The sequence below is a fragment of the Lynx canadensis genome, chromosome C1 (assembly GCF_007474595.2).
Source record: "Lynx canadensis isolate LIC74 chromosome C1, mLynCan4.pri.v2, whole genome shotgun sequence".
Lineage (NCBI taxonomy): Eukaryota > Metazoa > Chordata > Mammalia > Carnivora > Felidae > Lynx > Lynx canadensis.
In genome coordinates, this window is record NC_044310.1 from 88,917,888 (window position 1) to 88,934,557 (window position 16,670).

Here is a 16,670-nt window from a genome sequence, read left to right on the forward strand (position 1 = left end):
AGCATTCTATTACTCTTCTTCCAAGATAGTTTTGAAAGCAAAGAGATATTAACAATTTGCATGATGCCTCTCATGGTCAAGAGAAATACCAAGAACTTCTCTTATAGAGCTTCAGAAGCTATGGAGAAAAAGGAAGACATTCACTGCTTTTGCTCTCAAATTCCTTTGCCTAGGACATGAAGAGACGACATCCATCTTCTGTCCTTGCTTCTGAACTTACCTCAGGCCCTAATGCTTTTAGGAGACAGAAACCTATTTTTATTGTAGACATTTAGTAAAGCTAATTGGTGCAATATTATATTATATACACCCACCATAGACACAGTAAATGTTAAGCCTTCTCAAAACATGCACTGTCTTATTTATCTTTGTATATATAGAATTTAAAAATAGGGCCCAGTTTATAAAACATGCCAGATAGGTGTTTTTCAAGGAGCCCAGCAATTGGGGAGTAAAATTTACAGCTCAGATATTCCAGTTGTTAGGATAGTGCTATTGATTTTATTTCTTCACTTATTTAATATTGTCCTAGTATATTTTCCTACAAGGGAAAGTGGTAGGTATAAAAGTAAGAAAAAATTTTAAGGGTCTGAATATATTTTTTTCTCCATAAAGCCTGTATTGTATGGAAGTATACAAAAGTGTCTATTCCCACATACATTCATCAATGTTGGTTATCAGTATTGCTTTTTATTATAAAAATCTGCAAAGCAAAATCTTGTTTGCACTTGTTTGGTTTGCAATTGTTTTGTCATTGGAAAAGTTAAGTATTTTATTGGTATATATATTGATATGTTGTGTTTCTTATTTCATAGCTTGCCAAATAACATTTTTTTAAGTTTGTTTATTTATTTATTTATTTATTTATTTATTTATTTATTTATTTTGAGAGAGAAAGTTCATGTGTGAGTGAGGGGAGGGGCATGGAGAGAGAAAGAGAGAGAGAGAATTCTAAGCAGGCTCCACACTGTCAGTGCGGAACCTGATGCTGGGCTTGATGTCAGACTCGAGCTCAGGAACCGCAAGGCCATGACCTGAGCCAAAATCAAAAGTCAGATGGGATGCTTAACTGACTGAGTCACCCACACACCCTGCCTAATAACACTTTATTATATTAAATTAATAATATTTTATATTCTAACTCATATTACTGTTATCTTCATATATTAAGATATAAAACTGTTTTGTCTCTCAACTGCAACCTGATGAGAAACCCCAAACCAAAACTCTACACCACTCCTGGATTCCTGACACCATGAAAACATATGAGACAAACAGTCCTCATTTTGCGTGGTTCTAATATTCACAAATATCAGTTACTGCTGTTTAGTTAAATAACACTAGTCCCCCCGACACCACAGTTCAAATTACAGTTACCAAAACACACTAAATATGACCAGATACAGAATGTGTAAACTTTCCTGCTCATTCTTCGGTGTATAACTCTCTGTGCAAACACAAAGGATGCTATCACTTTCATGATTAATCGTCATTTTTTTTTCAAAGTCTGTCACTGACTAGTCACTGCATAGCTATTACTCAGTCATTCAAGGATAGCAAAGCAGGGAACTGTGTTGGGTTTTGTGTGTGTGTGTGTGTGTGTGTGTGTGTGTGTGTGTGTCCTAGGTGATATAACTACATGTTAATTTATAAAAATTGGTAATCAGAAGAGGGAATGACCCAACAAAGATGAAAGTTCAACAAATAAAAAAATTAAATATTTGATGGTGCTTTGGGAATAACTGCAGGATTCAAACCAAAAGTAAATGGAATTTTAGAAAAGAAAGAAGAAATCACAGAATGAGTCCCACATTTGCTTTAATGACCTTCTGTCACTGTTTTGAAATCCTTAATAATTTTTTTCTTTGAACTTCTGCTTTGCTAATGAAGTCTCATGGGACAATGAAGCATGCAGGTGACCAGAGGAGATTCACACAATATGTGCGCCTGCCATTTCTTGCTGCACTATTTGCAAACAGCCTTCACCATGTCCCCTGCATGGAGAATCAAGGTGGATCCTCCAAGGGTGGGAGTTCAGCAAGACTCAAATAAGTAAAAGTTAAGTATATATTTCTGAGATTGAGCAAGTGGGGGTGCTGATAGCCCAGAGAGGCCAAATTTTTTGTTTGAACCACAACTTCTTTTGAAAGCAGAAAGAAGGCAATGGTGTTTTAAGATATTGAAGCAATGAAGGAACTCTGTGGTAGCCTTTCTCACTAGTGTTAATCCCCTGTCTTCACTTATGCTGAGATAATGACATGGATGGAAAGAGAAAGATACTGCAACTCATACATTCTTCTCCTTTCAGTCCTTCCTTACTCATCAATAAGCTAAGGATAAAGGGGTGCCTGAGTGGCTCAGCTGGTTAGGCGTCCGACTTCAGTTCATGTCATGATCTCACGGTTTGTGGGTTCAAGCCCTGCATCAGGCTCTGTGCTGACAGCTCAGAGCTTGGAGCCTGCTTCAGATTCTGTGTATGTGTCTCTCTCTCTGTCCCCCCTCTACTGGAGCTCTCTCTCTCTCTCTCTCTCTCTCTCTCTGTCAAAAATGAATAAACATTAAAAAAATAAGCTAAGGATAGACAGTATGGATACATGAGTGCATATCAAGAAGTGAAATAAAGAACAGTTGAATTAGTTTCTAGAAGTTCTTCAGTAAGAATGAAATAGATATCCATGTAAAAACTATGAAATATGAATTGTAGAACTTCTGCTACTGCTTATGGTCATTAAATGACCTCATATATGTTTTTCAACTAGTATTGAACAAAATAAACATGGAGAGTAAAATTAATTTAATAATTAAAATTATTTTCTTTACTTAGAAAGACATTAATCAGCAAATACAAAAACACGGCAATAAGTTGAGAGAGATAGAAAATGAAAGAGAAATACTTTATATATTATTACCTTTAATACTACATCTTTCCTTCTTTTGAGCACACCCTTTATCCCTGCCCTCCCCACATATTTTCATTTTACACTGGACCCCACAAATGAAGTACAGTCACATGGCTACAGAATGCAATCAAGTCTAGGACCATTTGGGTATTCTTGTGCCCCAGACAAACTGGAGATGAGATTTTAGTTAAGAAATAACATTTACTTTTAGGAGCACCTGAATTGCTCAGTCGGTTAAGCATCTGACACTTGACTTTTGCTCAGGTCATGATCTCACGATTTCTGACTTTGAGCCCCGCATTGGGCTCTGTGCTGTCAGCAGAGAGATTCTGTCTCCCTCTCTCTTTCTCTTCCCTTCCCCTCGTCTCTCTCTTCTCTCTCAAAATAAATAAAAATAAACTTTGGGGAAAAAAAAGAAAAGAAATGGCATTCACTTTCAGAGTGGGTCATTAAAAAGAGGTTGGTAAATTCATCCTAAAAAGTCACATGCTTTCCACAAGAGGCCTCTTTTACTTTTCTCTGGAAATATAGAATATTAAAAGTTAATAATCGGACAGATTGAGTAGTGATACCCTCAGTTCCTAGAATGTTTATCACAATAATATTATGCTAATCTACCCTGTTTCCCCTTCCATAGGCAATGCAAGAGGAAGCAGGCTATTGTTAACCTGTGTTTACAATACCAGTGTAAATGCAAATGGGATGCATGGGGGAAAAAATCAGACTTCCATATGTTTTATGCCATTAGAGCAGTTTTGTGTATAGGCTGTATAATGAAGAATCTCAGTAGCAGCATCATTCAAACTAAATGCTAAAGACTATTTTCCAATCCACATTCACATACTCCATCCAAGCCAGTACCAGAGTCATCCTAAATCAAGTGTCATGCTTTTTTTTATATATCTTTTTTTCCCTTAAAAAATCAGTTTTCACACATAGAAAAATTCCTAGCAACTTACTGAGTTTTTACTATCAGGTGCTATTTTCCAGGTGTCTCAGTTTTTGAACAAAGTTGACCTCAAATAAAAAAAGGGGGGGGCTGAGGGGGATAAAAAAATAAAACGTCCAAAGAAATGAGTGTCTTATATAAGCATTCACTTATACACATGTGTAGTAGGTGCAGAACTTCACGTTTATTGAAGAATGCAGAGTTTTTATCTTCTTTATACTATGGTGTGATTTAAATTATTCTTTTAGCCTGATATTATAAGAGACATTCCAATTCCCAAAGCTTTGACACCTGTGCTCTTTGCAAACCTTTGCCCAATGTTTTTATTAACTCAATTTAATGGAACCTTTTTTATGGTGACCTTAAGAATTTAATAACTCCTCAATGCAAGGACAATACCACCTGCAGGCTTCACTGGGATTAAACCGTGGTAGTTCAATATGTCTGCTGGAACACATTAAAGAGAAGAAAAGGGCGGGGGTGAAGGGGGAGAGCAGCAACACAAATCAGGCACTTCCCTTCAAATGACAAGTTTCGCTACTGTTCATGATGGTCAGTCTGTTCCAGACACGTGTCGAAAATTTCTGTGGTTGCTAAGGCAATATGCAGTTCACTTGCAACTCCTTAATAATATTAATCTAACTTTGATCATGTCAGATAGGCTAGCGATCTTCAATTCCAAACTGTCTCTTCCTGACAGGCACTCTGCATATCTTATAGATACGATCAATATGTTATTAGTCAACAACCTGATGCTAGCCCATGAATTAATCCCTTTCTGTCAACCTAGCAGTTTCCAGTCTTTGTAACCTCATCCTCTCAGTATGGATGGGACCTGGCTTAATCCAATTAAGGTAAAATTAACTTTTTTTCCTTGTGGTACTCTCCATCTATGTTAATTCAAATCCCCGAGGACAGCTGCTCCAAGCAAATAATTTTATGCTTGACCTTTTATGTGCAAGATTAAAGTGGTATAGATGTATGCAAGGGAAGTCAATGAGCTGTCGCTCTATTTTCACCTCCTTTAACTTCCTAGTAGTGCTAAAAAAAAATTCAACTGAACACACAGGATTGTTAAATGACAGTGATATATTTATTTGCGTTGCAAAAAGGACTCTGTCACTTTAGCTGTGTGTTTAGTATTTACGGTACCTTTGTCTTTTTGAAAGGTAAATTAATAAGCAGTGACAGTACTCTGGGCAGTATTGTAGATTTGACAAGCCGAGAATGTTCATAGTCTGTGATATGCAAAACTAATCATTTATAGTCCTGGTACTTATGTGATATAGTGACGCTACCCGCTAAGTAAAAAAAAAAAAAAAAGAAAAAAGAAAAAAAAAGCACTGATTGGAAAGATTACTTCTTTCTGAGTCAAGGCATGAATGCTAGGCTTTCTCTATCATTTGACCAATACACAGATTATATTAGGATAGTATGGCAGGATTTATTCTTAAGAATCTAGCATGCTCAGCTTTGAGGCTCAGTGGTTACCATGCTTTAAAGGTTGAAGATCTAGTCTCAGGCCAACACTTGAAAGGAGTTTGTCTCCTGGGCAAAATTGTTTCCATTTTATATCCCTTCCTTCCTCTTCCAGCCCATCCCCACCTTCACTCCTTAGCTGGCTTTGGTCTCTATCTAACCTCCTTTGAGGCATTTAGGGAAATCTTGCTTTCTTCTGCAAATAAAATCTGTTCTGAGGAGGTGATATATGACAAGTCATTTCCACTTCTGGGTGAATTTAAAGAAATATATTGTCTCCTCACAGCTCCGTGAGAATAAAACTCTTTGACCCTGCTACAGAGAAGTGAAATATTGATAAGGAAGAAATGGAAATATTTTTTACTTCAGCGAACTCCAAATATTGTTTTTTGTGTATAAGTGATTGTTGTTAGGAAGAACTATAAGAAGTAAAGATTCTACAAATAAAGAGCAAGGCAAATGGTCAGAGCTAAGACTAATGAAATACTGAATTGATATTACATTTCTTATCAGCCACAAAAGCCCATTGTGTATATAACCTGTATGTTTATTATAAAGTTTTTTTTTATTGAAATTAACATACAGTGTAAATTTCAGGTGTACAATATGAGTCAATAGTTCTATACATTATGTATATTTATATATATATATCCTATACATTATATATTTATATATTTATATATTAATATACAATGTTTTGATGAAATAACAAATGCTTATAGATTTGTCTCTCTAAATCTTCACAAAGATCATTTGCTTTTTTTTTTTTAATTTTTATTTTTGAGAGACAGTGTGCATGCACAGGGGAGGGGCAGAGAGAGAGGGAGACAGCAGAGCAGGCTTTATGCTGACAGCAGAGCACCAGATGCAGGGCTTGAACTCCTGAACCGTGAGATCGTGACCTAAACCACAGTTGGATGCTTAACCGACTGAGCCACCCAGGTGCCCAGGGTCATGTGCTTTTATTTATTCTACTTTCAGACCACTGGGATGTCCAAGTATTAGACATTTTCTCATCAATTCTGGAATGGTTTGCAATTTTCCCTGTGGACAAAGACTCCCCATACTCTCGCTCTTTTCTCTGAAATTCCAAGCAGATGTGTTGAGTATTTGCACTCTACCAGGTCCTTTGGTTTCTTTTTTCTCCTTTTGGGCTCTAGACACACTCTCTGTAACTTTTAAACTCATATGGACAATTTTTGTGGCATTTTGTTGCTTTCTCATATTTTATCTCGTATGACTATATTTTGTTTCTTTAAACAAGATAACTATATTTACTTCATATAGTATATCTGAGAAATTGCAATATCTCAAGTATTTGTGTATTTGTTGAGTTTTGTTCTGGTGGCTAACATTCACTGTTCTTTGTTGTCTTGTGTGCTTTGTGATTTTAAAGCTCACGGGACTGTGGGATCTATATTTTGATTATTGTACTAAAGAATGGTTCTTATATAAAAATTATTTTTGCTCCTCCAGAAATAAATTTTTGTTTCATTCAGTTTAGATTACAAATTCAAATGAGCATCATAAAATTATGAATCCTCAGCAAAGACTTCCCTCCACCTTCCAAATACCCAGGTTGAGACAGAGACATTGTTACTATTTCTTCTGTATGTCACATGTATTTTTATTTCATCCTTGCAAACAGAATGTAACATTTGGATCCCAACAAAATGCATAATGTTTCCTATTAGATTCCTCACCAAGTTCGTTCAAGACTTTAACTTTTCTGTCCCTTGAATCCCATAGAGCCCTCAAAAATTGTAATTTGTGCAGGTATAGGATTAATCTCAGTGAATCTGTTGTAAATTCATGCTTGCTTGCAGTGGTGCTTGGAACCTTGGTGTGACCCTTGGTCAAAATGAATAAATTGTTCTAATGATTAGTGTAAGTCCTATGCAAGGATATGAGACAGATCAGGAGGAAACTCGCATCACCTTATGAGCCCTGTTTATGGGAAATGAACAGATTAATGGTCTGTTCCTGATTTCTGTTTTGTTTCTCTTGGTTTCTGCTATTAAGCATAGTGATGCAGACTGGTTTTGGCTACATTAACAGAGGAGTATAAAAGTTCTTCCTCCATCAATGAGGCAGAAGTGCCCCCGAGACCTAGGTATTACCCACCCTGACCCCGTTCCCCATGTGGTAATTAACAATCTGAAGACAAAGTATGAGTTGTGCACCAAGAAAGGACTCTGGAAGTTGTGTATTTAAGTCTTGGGCCTGTCTGATGTTTTGCTTGTGTTTTTCTTTCTCTTGCCGTATCATAAATTTTACCTTATGTGAGTATACCCAGTGGAGTATTGTGAGTCCTCTCAATTATCTGACCCCATGTAATTGCTGTTCAAGCATTTGACAGATACCCTCAGGGCAAAGCCCTTCAGAACATGCTTGCTTCCTGCTCAAGTCCCATGTTTCCTGCTTTCTTTGTTTTTAGCTTCTTAGAATTTCTTATTTTCTTGCCAGATCAGCTTCCGTTTTAAAATATTTTCAAAATATTTTATTGAGCGGTTTTAGGTGCTTTCAGTGAGAAGGTCGTTTGGGATGTCTACTATGTCATACTGCCTGGGATTAAAGTTAGTGAAAATTAATAGAGAAAAAAAGAAAGTAGAACTAAAGGAGACACTGCTTATTACTTTCTCATTAGTATATTAAGACAGTTTTTGCTGAAATAAATAGCCAAATGCTCATCCTGCATACCACTGCTGCCATCGTTATCATACACGTACATGCATGCACATACCCAGAACTTCTTAGCATTGTGTCTGTGTGTGTATACGATTTATATACACAATAAATGAATAATTCTTAAATGTTGGGGGATTTACACTTCCAAAATATTCTTCTCAACTCTGTTACTGTTGTCAGATAGCCCATCATTTTTTTTTATATATATATGAAATTTATTGACAAATTGGTTTCCATACAACACCCAGTGCTCATCCCAAAAGGTGCCCTCCTCAATACCCATCACCCACCCTCCCCTCCCTCCCACCCCCCATCAACCCTCAGTTTGTTCTCAGTTTTTAACAGTCTCTTATGCTTTGGCTCTCTCCCACTCTAACCTCTTTTTTTTTTTTTTTCCTTCCCCTCCCCCATGGGTTCCTGTTAAGTTTCTCAGGATCCACATAAGAGTGAAACCATATGGTATCTGTCTTTCTCTGTATGGCTTATTTCACTTAGCATTACACTCTCCAGTTCCATCCACGTTGCTACAAAGGGCCATATTTCATTTTTTCTCATTGCCACATAGTATTCCATTGTGTATATAAACCACAATTTCTTTATCCATTCATCAGTTGATGGACATTTAGGATCTTTCCATAATTTGGCTATTGTTGAGAGTGCTGCTATGAACATTGGGGTACAAGTGCCCCTATGCATCAGTACTCCTGTATCCCTTGGATAAATTCCTAGCAGTGCTATTGCTGGGTCATAGGGTAGGTCTATTTTTAATTTTCTGAGGAACCTCCACACTGCTTTCCAGAGCGGCTGCACCAATTTGCATTCCCACCAACAGTGCAAGAGGGTTCCCGTTTCTCCACATCCTCTCCAGCATCTATAGTCTCCTGATTTGTTCATTTTGGCCACTCTGACTGGCGTGAGGTGATACCTGAGTGTGGTTTTGATTTGTATTTCCCTGATAAGGAGCGACGCTGAACATCTTTTCATGTGCCTGTTGGCCATCTGGATGTCTTCTTTAGAGAAGTGTCTATTCATGTTTTCTGCCCATTTCTTCACTGGGTTATTTGTTTTTCGGGTGTGGAGTTTGGTGAGCTCTTTACAGATTTTAGATACTAGCCCTTTGTCCGATATGTCATTTGCAAATATCTTTTCCCATTCCGTTGGTTGCCTTTTAGTTTTGTTGGTTGTTTCCTTTGCTGTGCAGAAGCTTTTGATCTTCATAAGGTCCCAGTAATTCACTTTTGCTTTTAGTTCCCTTGCCTTTGGGGATGTGTCGAGTAAGAGATTGCTACGGCTGAGGTCAGAGAGATCTTTTCCTGCTTTCTCCTCTAAGGTTCTGATGGTTTCCTGTCTCACATTTAGGTCCTTTATCCATTTTGAGTTTATTTTTGTAAATGGTGTGAGAAAGTGGTCTAGTTTCAACCTTCTGCATGTTGCTGTCCAGTTCTCCCAGCACCATTTGTTAAAGAGGCTGTCTTTTTTCCATTGGATGTTCTTTCCTGCTTTGTCAAAGATGAGTTGGCCATACGTTTGTGGGTCTAGTTCTGGGGTTTCTATTCTATTCCATTGGTCTGTGTGTCTGTTTTTGTGCCAATACCATGCTGTCTTGATGATGACAGCTTTGTAGTAGAGGCTAAAGTCTAGGATTGTGATGCCTCCTGCTTTGGTCTTCTTCTTCAAAATTCCTTTGGCAATTCGGGGCCTTTTGTGGTTCCATATGAATTTTAGGATTGCTTGTTCTAATTTCGAGAAGAATGCTGGTGCAATTTTGATTGGGATTGCATTGAATGTGTAGATAGCTTTGGGTAGTATTGACATTTTGACAATATTTATTTTTCCATTCCATGAGCAGGGAATGTCTTTCCATTTCTTTAAATCTTCTTCAATTACCTTCATAAGCTTTCTATAGTTTTCAGCATACAGATCCTTTACATCTTTGGTTAGATTTATTCCTAGGTATTTTATGCTTCTTGGTGCAATTGTGAATGGGATCATTTTCTTTATTTGTCTTTCTGTTGCTTCGTTGTTAGTGTACAAGAATGCAACTGATTTCTGGACATTGATTTTGTATCCTGCAACTTTGCTGAATTCATGGATCAGTTCTAGCAGACTTTTGGTGGAGTCTATCGGATTTTCCATGTATAATATCATGTCATCTGCAAAAAGCGAAAGCTTGACTTCATCTTTGCCAATTTTGATGCCTTTGATTTCCTTTTGTTGTCTGATTGCTGATGCTAGAACTTCCAGCACTATGTTAAACAACAGCGGTGAGAGTGGGCATCCCTGTCGTGTTCCTGATCTCAGGGAAAAAGCTCTCAGTTTTTCCCCGTTGAGGATAATGTTAGCTGTGGGCTTTTCATAAATGGCTTTTATGATCTTTAAGTATGTTCCTTCTATCCCGACTTTCTCAAGGGTTTTTATTAAGAAAGGGTGCTGGATTTTGTCAAAGGCCTTTTCTGCATCGATTGACAGGATCCTATGGTTCTTCTCTTTTTTTTTGTTAATGTGATGTATCACGTTGATTGATTTGCGAATGTTGAACCAGCCCTGCATCCCAGGAATGAATCCCACTTGATCATGGTGAATAATTCTTTTTATATGCTGTTGAATTCGATTTGCTAGTATCTTATTGAGAATTTTTGCATCCATATTCATCAGGGATATTGGCCTGTAGTTCTCTTTTTTTACTGGGATCTGTCTGGTTTAGGAATCAAAGTAATACTGGCTTCATAGAATGAGTCTGGAAGTTTTCCTTCCCTTTCTATTTCTTGGAATAGCTTGAGAAGGATAGGTATTATCTCTGCTTTAAACGTCTGGTAGAACTCCCCTGGGAAGCCATCTGGTCCTGGACTCTTATTTGTTGGGAGATTTTTGATAACCGATTCAATTTCTTCGCTGGTTATGGGTGTGTTCAAGCTTTCTCTTTCCTCCTGATTGAGTTTTGGAAGAGTGTGGGTGTTCAGGAATTTGTCCATTTCTTCCAGGTTGTCCAATTTGTTGGCATATAATTTTTCATAGTATTCCCTGATAATTGTTTGTATCTCTGAGGGATTGGTTGTAATAATTCCATTTTCATTCATGATTTTATCTATTTGGGTCATCTCCCTTTTCTTTTTGAGAAGCCTGGCTAGAGGTTTGTCAATTTTGTTTATTTTTTCAAAAAATCAACTCTTGGTTTCGTTGATCTGCTCTACAGTTTTTTTAGATTCTATATTGTTTATTTCTGCTCTGATCTTTATTATTTCTCTTCTTCTGCTGGGTTTAGGCTGCCTTTGCTGTTCTGCTTCTAGTTCCTTTAGGTGTGCTGTTAGATTTTGTATTTGGGATTTTTCTTGTTTCTTGAGATAGGCCCGGATTGCAATGTATTTTCCTCTCAGGACTGCCTTTGCTGCGTCCCAAAGCGTTTGGATTGTTGTATTTTCATTTTCGTTTGTTTCCATATATTTTTTGATTTCTTCTCTAATTGCCTGGTTGACCCACTCATTTGTTAGTAGGGTGTTCTTTAACCTCCATGCTTTTGGAGGTTTTCCAGACTTTTTCCTGTGGTTGATTTCAAGCTTCACAGCATTGTGGTCTGAAAGTATGCATGGTATAATTTCAATTCTTGTAAACTTATGAAGGGCTGTTTTGTGACCCAGTATATGATCTATCTTGGAGAATGTTCCATGTGCACTCGAGAAGAAAGTATATTCTGTTGCTTTGGGATGCAGAGTTCTAAATATATCTGTCAAGTCCATCTGATCCAATGTCTCATTCAGGGCCCTTGTTTCTTTATTGACCGTGTGTCTAGATGATCTATCCATTTCTGTAAGTGGGGTGTTAAAGTCCCCAGCAATTACCACATTCTTATCAATAAGGTTGCTTATGTTTATGAGTAATTGTTTTATATATTTGGGGGCTCCAGTATTCGGGGCATAGACATTTATAATTGTTAGCTCTTCCTGATGGATAGACCCTGTAACTATTATATAATGTCCTTCTTCATCTCTTGTTACAGCCTTTAATTTAAAGTCTAGTTTGTCTGATATAAGTATGGCTACTCCAGCTTTCTTTTGGCTTCCAATAGCATGATAAATAGTTCTCCATCCCCTCACTCTGAATCTAAAGGTGTCCTCAGGTCTAAAATGAGTCTCTTGTAGACAGCAAATAGATGGGTCTTGTTTTTTTATCCATTCTGATACCCTATGTCTTTTGGTTGGCGCATTTAATCCATTTACATTCAGTGTTATTATAGAAAGATACGGGTTTAGAGTCATTGTGATGTCTGTATGTTTTATGCTTGTAGTGATGTCTCTGGTACTTTGTCTCACAGGGTCCCCCTTAGGATCTCTTGTAGGGCTGGTTTAGTGGTGACAAATTCCTTCAGTTTTTGTTTGTTTGGGAAGACCTTTATCTCTCCTTCTATTCTAAATGACAGACTTGCTGGATAAAGGATTCTCGGCTGCATATTTTTGCTGTCTAGCACCCTGAAAATCTCGTGCCAATTCTTTCTGGCCTGCCAAGTTTCAAAAGAGAGATCAGTCACGAGTCTTATAGGTCTCCCTTTATATGTGAGGGCACGTTTACCCCTTGCTGCTTTCAGAATTTTCTCTTTATCCTTGTATTTTGCCAGTTTCACTATGATATGTCGTGCAGAAGATCGATTCAAGTTACGTCTGAAGGGAGTTCTCTGTGCCTCTTGGATTTCAATGCCTTTTTCCTTCCCCAGTTCAGGGAAGTTCTCAGCTATGATTTCTTCAAGTACCCCTTCAGCACCTTTCCCTCTCTCTTCCTCCTCTGGGATACCAATTATGCGTATATTATTTCTTTTTAGTGTATCACTTAGTTCTCTAATTTTCCCCTCATACTCCTGGATTTTTTTATCTCTCTTTTTCTCAGCTTCCTCTTTTTCCATAACTTTATCTTCTAGTTCATCTATTCTCTCCTCTGCCTCTTCCATCCGAGCCGTGGTGGTTTCCATTTTGTTTTGCATTTCATTTAAAGCGTTTTTCAGCTCCTCATGACTGTTCCTTAGTCCCTTGAACTCTGTAGCAAGAGATTCTCTGCTGTCCTGTATACTGTTTTCCAGCCCAGCGATTAATTTTATGACTATTATTCTAAATTCACTTTCTGTTATATTATTTAAATCCTTTTTGATCAGCTCATTAGCTGTTGTTATTTCCTGGAGATTCTTCTGAGGGGAATTCCTCCGCTTGGTCATTTTGGATAGTCCCTGGTGTGGTGAGGACCTGCAGGGCACTTCCCCTGTGCTGTGGTGTATAACTGGAGTTGGTGGGCGGGGCTGCAGCCAGTCCTGATGTCTGCCCCAGGCCCACCGCTGGGGCCACAGTCAGACTGGTGTGTGCCTTCTCTTCCCCTCTCCTAGGGGCGGGATTCACTGTGGGGTGGCGTGGCCCGTCTGGGCTACTTGCACACTGCCAGGCTTGTGATGCTGGGGATCTGGCGTATTAGCTGGGGTGGGAAGGCAAGGTGCACGGCGGCAGGGGGGGCAGGCTTAGCTCGCTTCTCCTTAGGTGATCCACTTCAGGAGGGGCCCTGTGGCAGCCGGAGGGAGTCAGATCCGCGGCCGGAGGTTTGGCTCCGCAGAAGCACAGAGTTGGGTGTTTGCGCAGAGCGAGCAATTTCCCTGGCCGGAACCGGTTCCCTTTGGGATTTTGGCTGGGGGATGGGCGGGGGAGATGGCGCTGGCGAGCGCCTTTGTTCCCCGCCAAACTGAGCTCTGTCGTCCGGGGGCTCCGCAGCTCACCCTCCCTTTGTCCTCCAGCCTTCCCGCTTTCCGAGCAGAGCTGTTAACTTATGACCTCCCAGACGCTAAGTCGCGCTTGCTGTCGGAACACAGTCCGTCAGGCCCCTCCGCTTTTGCAAGCCGGACTCGGGGGCTCTGCTTGGCTGGCGAGACGCCCCTCCGCCCCGGCTCCCTCCCGCCAGTCCGTGGAGCGCGCACCGCCTCGCCGCCCTTCCTACCCTCTTCCGTGGGCCTCTCGTCTGCACGTGGGTCCGGTGACTCAGTTCTGCTAATCCTCTGGCGGTTTTCTGGGTTATTTAGGCAGGTGTAGGTGGAATCTAAGTGATCAGCAGGACGCGCGGTGAGCCCAGCGTCCTCCTACGCCGCCATCTTCAGATAGCCCATCATTAAATATGCCTGACTTGAGCCTTAGATATTATGTCACACAAAATGACACATTATCATAAGGTACATTATTAAGCCTTAAGCATGATTTTCACCCTGAAGTGAATGGATGAATATATCACTTTTTTTTTTTTTTTTTACTGATAACAGGTTGTAATGAAAAAGAAAGGGAAAAAAGATGAGTGTGTTGGTAAACTGGAAGAAGTCTTAAGAGAAAAGAGGCATATGCCAGCTCAGAAAAGGGTGAAATAAGAGTGCAGGGGACCAAAGGCAAAATTGATCACGTGTGTTTGGCTCAGACCCCATATCCCCCGGTAACCTGTAAAGAAGCATCATAGTTCAACCTAATGTGCTTTCGTTGGCCAGGTTGTGTCTATTTGGCAAATAAAGAGAGATACTTCATTGCCCATGTGGGTCCTACCTGCTTGGCTTCCTTTTAATTGGCACCTGCCCCTTGTCTGCGAGGTGGGTGGCGGTGCCTCAGTGTGTGCTCTGCAGAGCTAAGCGGGGGTGATGAGCCAGCCTCCTTCAAAAAGATTCTAAGCTTTATTCCCAAGCTTAGCAGATTTTAGTTGGTTTCGTTTGTAGAAAACCTGCAAGTAAACCTTTCACCTGAATAAAGATGAAAGACATTTCACATAGAGAAATCATCTGGGGACCCAAAAAGGAGACAGCTGGAGACAGACTATTTAAAAATCTTTTCTGCTCGTTCTGATAATGTAAAAGAAGGATAAAAATTCCTGTATAGAGCTCAGAGAGGGTGAAATAATGCACACAGTCTGGCGACTTCTTTCCCTTGGTCTTGGGCACTTCTAGTTAGCTGAAGAAGCTATTTTCTTCCTTAAGAAACACATTACTGTGAGCTTAACTTAAAAAAATAAATAATAGTGTTTGAGTATTTAAAAAATAGCTATTCATTATTAAAATGGGAAATGTCTCAATTAAACGTCTGTTAAAATAGTAGGTCTGCCACAATATTTTTGAGGTTTAAACAAAACCAGATTTTTTTTAATTTAAGATAGAAAACCATATCCTGTTTCCAGTTTAAGTTTAGTGACAAAGTGGGAATGCTGTCTATTCATGGAAATTTACAAATAACAGCTATTTCTAGACTCTTCTTATAATCTCAATAAAAAATATCCATAGTCATAACGATGATAGTAGTTCACCTTCATTCAGACAAGAGCTAAATTGACTAACTACTATCCAAAGCCATTCCTATTTATTACACCACAAGTGATAATTTCCTTGTAAGCTGAAAATTGTAAGCACTTCTTTTTTTTTTTTTTTTTTTTTTGAGAGAGAGAGAGATAGCAAGTGTGAGTGGTAAAGAGAAAGGGATAGAATCTTAAGCAGATTCCACACCTAATGGAGCTCCACACACTAGGTATGGAGCCTAATGTGGGGCTCATTGAGGGGCTTAATATGGGACTCGATCCCACAACCTTGAGATCATGACCTGAGCCAAAATTAAGAGTCAGATACTCAACAGACTGAGCCACCCAGATGCACCCAAAATTATAAGCTCTTTTTAAATGAGTTTTGTGAAACAAAATGATTGAATGCATGTATGCCCTGATACAGAAATGAATTCTTGAAAAATCTCCTAACTTCTCATTCTATTTTTTTCCCTTTGGCTGTGGGTGGCATAGGAACATCAGAGCATTATTATTTCACATTCAAATATATTCTCATCCCATGCCCCTGTAACAGTTCTACATCTCAATAAAGTGCACATCTTCTGAAGGCTAAGTATTCACATGATCCACCCACTAGCTCTGCAATGACACCTGAAGCAAGGTATTTAGCTTTTATGAGTATTATGCTTTCCATCTGTGAAATAGAGACAGTCATTAATTGTGAAAAATTAAATGAGTTCACGTAACATAATTAGAGTGGCTGGTATAATTTAATTCTTCATACCACTAAAATTATTAACAATAGTTATTATTAAAATACAGGGAGATCTATTAATCTGGTGATGAATTGATAAAGAAACTCAGAACATTAAACATATGCTCTCATAAACCTCTGCCTTTGAGAAAAAAAAATAATTTACTCTGACTATGGGAAACTCAGAAGAATTTCTGAAAATCCTGGAGAAAAAAGGCAAATCTCTTATTTTGTTTCCATAGTCAAAGTATTTATTTTATTACTTACTTGGGTTAAGGGACACTGAAGACAAATAATATTTTAGGTTTACTTATTTATTTTGACAGAGAGAGAGAGAAAGAGAGAACAGGGGAAACACAGAGAGAGAAAAAGAGAGAGAATCCCAAGCATGCTCCATCCTGACGTGGGGCTCGATATCACAAACTGTGAGATCATGACCTGAGCCTAAATCAAGAATCAGACCCTTAACCAACTGAGCCACCCAGAAGCCCCTGAAGAAGAATAACTTTTAAAGGGCAACTTGGAAAATAGTGCATAGTGACTATATTACTATAGGGATACAAATGTGTAATAGTAAAAAATTTATAAGGTTGCTACTATTAGTTTCTACTGTATAGATTTTTAATCATATAGG